The sequence below is a fragment of the Procambarus clarkii genome, chromosome 14, assembly GCF_040958095.1.
Source record: "Procambarus clarkii isolate CNS0578487 chromosome 14, FALCON_Pclarkii_2.0, whole genome shotgun sequence".
NCBI classification, from domain to species: Eukaryota; Metazoa; Arthropoda; class Malacostraca; order Decapoda; family Cambaridae; genus Procambarus; species Procambarus clarkii.
The window spans coordinates 17,627,650-17,635,149 of record NC_091163.1 but is presented as its reverse complement, the minus strand read 5'-3'; the positions used below and the strand labels follow the sequence as shown (position 1 = coordinate 17,635,149).

The 7,500-nt window shown below is 35.3% G+C and overlaps 1 protein-coding gene across 2 annotated transcripts in view; it reads left to right on the top strand.

Annotated features, from left to right (window-relative positions):
• Positions 1-466: 466 nt before the first annotated feature.
• LOC123771034 (matrix-remodeling-associated protein 5-like) overlaps positions 467-7,500 on the top strand; it is a 123,640-nt gene continuing 116,606 nt past the window's right edge. For both annotated transcript variants that reach the window (XM_069324410.1, XM_069324409.1), the window contains exon 1: positions 467-972. The gene's annotated coding sequence lies outside the window, so the exon portion shown is untranslated. The remainder of the gene's footprint in view (positions 973-7,500) is intronic.

The following is a 7,500-nucleotide window of genomic DNA, read 5'->3' as shown; positions in this document are numbered from 1 at the left end:
TTGCAGAAGGAAAATTCCTTAAGAGTATAATGACTGTAAAATCAAGTTAAAATAGTGAAAAACTTGAAGTTTCAGCTAAAAATAATAGACTAATCATGCCACCGTATGTAGCCCTCTGCCACCCAACAAAACAGCAGTCAACGGGTGGGCGGCTGTTTTGCGCAGAGGTATATTCCCAGCTCCGAGACACCTCCTAAATTCCCTCCACAACATATTTTGTGTATATTATTGGCCGTTAATTTACGTGACCGAGAAACTATAAATACCGAAGCAGTGAAATCTCCAACAGAAAGAAATGTGGGCGTGAAAATTGAGAAAAAATAGGTTGATTAGCAAAAGTTTGGAAAAGAGCGCGCGATGTTGGTATCAGTGTAGAGGAGCTTACGGACTGGGAGGGGACAGGGCGGGTGTAGCGACTAGGTACTGGTGTCAGCAGCTCAGAGCGCTCAGTGCGCCTTCGACGGTGATGGTGTGAACACGTCTGTGCTGCTCTCCCGATACTGGGGTCGCGTCTTGTTAACATTTCGAGGGCGTGTGTGGTAATCTTTTACCCGGAAACGAGCACTGGTCTAATTAACTACATGTGGTTTTAAAAGTGCATAATGTTCCATGTGAATAATTTTGATCTTTGTAAAAGTAAAACACAAGACAAATTTATATGTATTTATATATATGAAGTTTTCGTGTTTTAAATCATAACAAATTTAAGAGTCAACTAAATGAGTGAATTATGAATGTTAATAATTAACTGCAGAAAAGGAATTTGAATTGTTTGATTCACTTTGGATGATAGTAAAAAATAATATTTGGTGCTGAGCAATAGAGATAATTTATCGTCAGAATTTAGTGGGTTTATGGAGCAGCACTAAGGAACTTATTGTCTGTGGATTCTACATTTTCATCTCCACGGGAACTCAGTTCCAGCATCTTCATCTCCACAGGAAATCAATTCTCGTACATTCAGATCCACAGGTAATCAGTTCTAGCATATTCATCCTTACGGGTAAACAGTTTTTGCAAATTCAACTCGACAGGTAATCAGATTTTGCAAATTCATCTTAACTTAATCAATCAGATCAATAAATATCTTCGTCTATAGAATTGTTCAAACTTGCAAGGACACTGATTAAGCTGTTACATTCTGAGACACGATCGATCGCCTAATGACTGGGTTTATGATTGATGTTTGAATTCATGGTGTTGATGAAGGTAGTCATGTACTGCATTGCTGAGGGTGGAAGTAGTATGTTGCATTGCTGTTACTGTATGCAGTTTATTGCATTGTTGTGTATGACCGCTAGTTTCTTGTATTGTTGCTCACGGAGGTAGTTTCCTGCAGTGCTGTTGATGCAGGAATTTGATTTTAATGATTTGGTTGCATGTAGGGTCTTGTATTGTTGTTGAAACCGGTAGTTAACTCAATTATTTTCGTTTAAAAACAGTAGTTCACTGAATTATTATTGTTTAAAACAGTAGTTCACTAAATTACTTTTGTGAACTACTGTTTTTAAACAATAATTTAAACTTTTAGAGCATGTTTAGCGTTCTTACTTTTGTTGAAAATCAGTAGTTTACTGAATGCTTTCTTCAAAAGCAGTAGATCACCGAATTATTTTTCTTCCAAACAGTAGTTCGCTGAGTTATTTTTATTCAAACACAGTACTTCACTGAATTATTTTTGTTCAAAAACAGTAGTTCACTGAATTATTTTTGTTCAAAAACAGTAGTTTACTGAATTTTTTTTTGACGCAGGTAGTTTCTTGCATAAAGGCACTTCTTGAAGGTAGTTCCTTGTACTATTGCTGATGTAGATGGGGCCTCGTAGCCTGGTGGATAGCGTGCAGGATTCGTAATTCTGTGGCGCGGGTTCGATTCCCGCACGAGGCAGAAACAAATGGGCAAAGTTTCTTTCACTCTGAATGCCCCTGTTACCTAGCAGTAAATAGGTACCTGGGAGTTAGTCAGCTGTCACGGGCTGCTTCCTGGGGGTGGAGGCCTGGTCTAGGACCGGACCGCGGGGACACTAAAAAAAGCCCCGAAATCATCTCAAGATAACTTCAAGATAACCTCAAGATAGATAGTTTTGTTGAATTGTTGGTGATGAAAGTAGATTCGGAATTCATGTAGATGAAGGCAGGTTTTTGAAAGCAGTAAATATAAAGCCTTAACATACAACAAATATATAAGTGATACATATAGAAATAGGAAGCTGTATCATACAGTGAACGTAAAGTTGTATTAATCACTAAATATAAAGCTGTATCGTACAGAAAAAATGCAGTTTTTGGAGGACATCTTTTAGAATTAACCAAAAATCACCTTTAATATCCAGACACAATTTGAATCAGCCTAGTTCATTGGTTATTGTTCACCCCATACCCATCCTGAGGGTGGTAGGTTGCACAGGCATATAAAAGGGCTCAGGAACTAAACCCTTGATTTCATTTTCCTTAGCCAGTTGCATCAATAATAATGCGCTGGTTGCACAGTTTAATGCATATATCAACAATGGGTTCGTGTGAACGATTACAAGTTGCTTAAGATAACCAACTTAAGCACAGAGAAAGTTTCGTATTTGTATTTGTTTGTATAATGCATTCACTCGCTTTCCCCCCTAGCATATAGTGGGCGACGTTTGAAAGATTAGTCACCAATATTTATTTCTTACAATCACCAGACTGTGGATATTTGGCAAAAATTCCTTGTAGTTTATAATTTTGAATTAAATATTTACACATTTCGTGAACATTTGTTACAGAGCTGTCTCTAAATTCGCATCACTTCTTTCATATCGTCACGTAGTGAAGATGAATGTGTGCCGGCAGGCTGATGTGCCAATTGCCTCGGCTACCATCAGCTTTTGTCCGGTCGTGATGGTCGAGTGGATTAGGTGCCCTGTACACCAATTGCAAAATGCTTCTGGCAGTATGGGTTCGAGTCTCTTCTGGGGTGAGAGTTTTCAGTTGCATGTATGGCGGGGGATCATTCAGGCTTGTCCCTAAACGTATATATATATATATATATATATATATATATATATATATATATATATATATATATATATATATATATATAGATATATATATATATATATATATATATATATATATATATATATATATTAGTATATTTTGGTAGCAGTCTTTCCTGTAGACATATATTATTAAATATGACCGAAAAAGTAAGATTAATAATTCTAACACGAATTTTCTCAATCTTTCGTACATTACGCTTCACTGTTGGAGGTAAATCGAAAATCAATTCTCCAAAATTCATTTTTATTTCTAGTCTGACGCGACACGGGCGCGTTTCGTAAAACTTATTACATTTTCAAAGACTTTAGTTCACAAATACACAACTGAATAAAACTTACGTATCTCCGATTTTATATCTACATTTGCCCATTATTATATTTGCCCATTACATTATATTTACATCTACCCACCTCAAGACTCCGCTCCAATATAGAAGCATCAAGAAATATGGAACAATAGGCTTTCTACAAACACTTCTATTCAATACCCATTGTTTGTGTTCTGTCTTGTGTTGATACTTTTAATACCCTATTAATATCCCCTCTTGTTCTGTCTTGTGTTAATGCCACATCACCCCTCCCACCTCACTCAAATGTAGATATAAAATCGGAGATACGTAAGTTCTATTCAGTTGTGTATTTGTGAACTAAAGTCTTTGAAAATGTAATAAGTTTTACGAAACGCGCCCGTGTCGCGTCAGACTAGAAATAAAAATGAATTTTGAAGAATTGATTTTTGATTTACCTCCAACAGTGAAGCGTAATGTACGAAAGATTGAGAAAATTCGTGTTAGAATTATTAATCTTACTTTTTCGGTCATATTTAATAATATATATATATATATATGTCGTATATATATATATATATATATATATATATATATATATATATATATATATATATATATATATATATATATATATATATATATATATATATGTCGTACCTAGTAGCCAGAACGCACTTCTCAGCCTACTATACAAGGCCCGATTTGCCTATTAAGCCAAGTTTTCATGAATTAATGTTTTTTCGATTCCCTAACCTACCTAACCTAACCTAACCTGACTTTTTCGGCTACCTAACCCAACCAAACCTATAAAGATAGGTTAGGTTAGGTTAGGTAGGGTTGGTTAGGTTTGGTCATATATCTACGTTAATTTTAACTCCTATAAAAAAAAATTGACCTCATACATAATGAAATGGGTAGCTTTATCATTTCATAAGAAAAAAAATTGAGAAAATTTATTAATTCAGTAAAACTTGGCTTATTAGGCAAATCGGGCCTTGCATAGTAGGCTGAGAAGTGCGTTCTGGCTACTAGGTACGACATATATATATATATATATATATATATATATATATATATATATATATATATATATATATATATATATATATATATATATATATACAAATAAATATACATATATATATATATATATATATATATATATATATATATATATATATATGCGAACAAGCCTAAATGGTCCCCAGGACTATATGCAACTGAAAACTCACACCCCAGAAGTGACTCGAACCCATACTGCCAGCAGCAACGCAACTGGTATCTACAGGACGCCTTAATCCGCTTGACCATCACGACCGGACATAAGGAAGTGATAGCTGAAGCTATTTGAACCACTTACCCACTTGCAGGGAGTATAATATATATATATATATATATATATATATATATATATATACATATATTTTGGTAGCAGTCTTTCTTGTAAACATATGTTCTTAAATATGACCGAAAAAGTAATAATAATAATTCTAACACGAATTTTCTCAATATTTCTTATGTTTCTTTTTACTGTCGATGGTAATTGAAAAATCAATTCTCCAAAATTCATTTTTATTTATAGTCTGACGTGACACTTGAACGTGTTTCGTAATAACTTATATATATATATATATATATATATTTATATATATATATATATATATATATATATATATATATATATATATATATATATATATATATATATATATATATATATATGCGAACAAGCCTGAATGGTCCCCAGGACAATATGCAACTGAGTTTTCAGTTATATATATATATATATATATATATATATATATATATATATATATATATATATATATATATATATATATATATATATATATATATATGTGTGTGTGTGTATCACGAAAATAAACACGTGATTAAGAATGTGACAATGTCAGACCACGGAGGAAAATGAAACAGGAATTTCCTTAAGTACTATCGTATATTAAATACATCTTCAGAAGATGTATTTAATATACGAAAGTACTTAAGGAAATTCCTGTTTCATTTTCCTCCGTGGTCTGACATTGTCATATATATATATATATATATATATATATATATATATATATATATATATATATATATATATATATATATATATATATATATATATGCGGAAAATCCACAGAGAAATGGGAAAGAGAGATGAACGTTTCGGCCGATCTGGGCCTTTGTCAACACCTGACTGAACCTGAAGAGTCAGGTGTTGATAAAGGCCTAGATCGGCCGGTCGAAACGTTCATCTCTCTTTCCAATTTCTCTGTGGATTTTCCGCATACAAATGACCAGTGTTCAGTGATCGTCAGTTGGATATAAATATATATATATATATATATATATATATATATATATATATATATATATATATATATATATATATATATATATATATATATTCCCATATTTGGCAAATTTAATGTTATCTTGAGATGATTTCGGGGCTTTAGTGTCCCCGCGGCCCGGTCCTCGACCAGGCCTCCACCCCCAAGAAGCAGCTTGTGACAGCTGACTAACACCCAGGTTCCTATTGGTGAAAGAAACTTTACCCAATGTTTCTCCCCGGCGCCTGGGATCGAACCCAGGACCACAGGGTCACAAGTCCAGCGTGCTGTCCGCTCGGCCGACCGGCTCCCTGACATAGACATAGTGGATAAAAACATAATTGTTGTTTTATTGACATAGTGAATAAAAAAATAATAAACGAAATATGTTTAAATTATTAAAATAAAATAATATACATATTTTTGTTCCATTGGGTTTTATTAAAATGTAACAAAGAATAGGAGGTTTGGGCGGGTTGCATTATATGCTTCAAGAGGAAGACATACTGGCGGTATCTTTGGCTTACACCCGACGTTGTGCCAGCGCTGTGCCGACACTGTCCCAGCTCTGTTCCACCGCTGCCCTGATGGTGAGTCTCGGAAGGGGTCTATGCTCCATCCTGATATTAAAAGATTCAGTCGGTAACAGGTTTGCCCCTCCTGGAGTGGGGTTCAGATGGTATGGAGGGTCGAGGCCCCTCCCTTCCCTCCGACCCTTAACAACCCCAGAAAGGGCTGACCTCCCTCTTCCCCTCTCACCCCTTAGCTCTCGTGAACATGAAGGAGCACCCCCCCTCTTTCCCCCTCCAACACACAGTAACTTCAAGATGAGATAATTTCCACTACTGCCCCCTTTGATTCTTTCAGGATAAAAAACACCCGCTCCCACCCCCCCCCCCCCTCGAATCCCAACCCCTCTTTAACATCAGGGGGGTGGATCTCCCCAACACCCTACACCCCCACCTTCCCCCAACAGATCCCCGAGACTAACCCTCCCCACCCCCCCACCCCCACATGAGTAATCACCACCACACCATCTCCCAAGGCCTGCTGGGGGAGTGTGGTGGCAGGACTCAAGGTCGAACCGATTTCTCTATCTCTATGTTTTGTCCCCAAAATCATATTAATGCCTCACTTCTCTAGTGAATAAAAATAAATTATAAATATATACACAGAAATTACTTTATCGAGTTGTATCAGTGAGAGCATCCAGAGGAGTTGTGATGAGGATTCAAACCTATTCACTGGGTACAAATATATAGTATTCTTAAGAATCCGATTTCTTAATAACTTCGATCTGGGAAGCAGGACCCCACCGCGTTTTTTAAGAACACAAACAACATCAGAATGGTTCATGTGTCTGCGCAAGTCTGTGAATGTTAAAGTGTATTAAAAAAAAGGCCATTGAAATATGATAGGCCTATTTCAATAGCCTTTTCTCAGTATTTTTTCGCAGAATTTATCAATATTTTTTCACAGTATTTTTCAGTATTTCTTCACAGTATTCATCAGAAATGAATACTGTGACGGATTATAAAAATAACATTTCTCTGAAAAGGTAGAGAAGGCCTATGTATCAGTATACCGTGATACACGTGTCATTTCAGTATATTTTAGTTGAATAGAAGAACACAAAATAATGTTTCGAGCTTCTACAGTGTTACAGGTGTTACAAATGTTGTGGCTTCAGTGTAATACAATGTGTTGCTTGAGTGGGATACAGTCTAATATTTCAGTATATTAGTTGTTGCTTCAGTGTAACATAGTGTATTATTGTGTGTATAATAGAGTGTGTGTGATGTTTTAGTGTTATATATTGTATTGTTTCAGTATAATA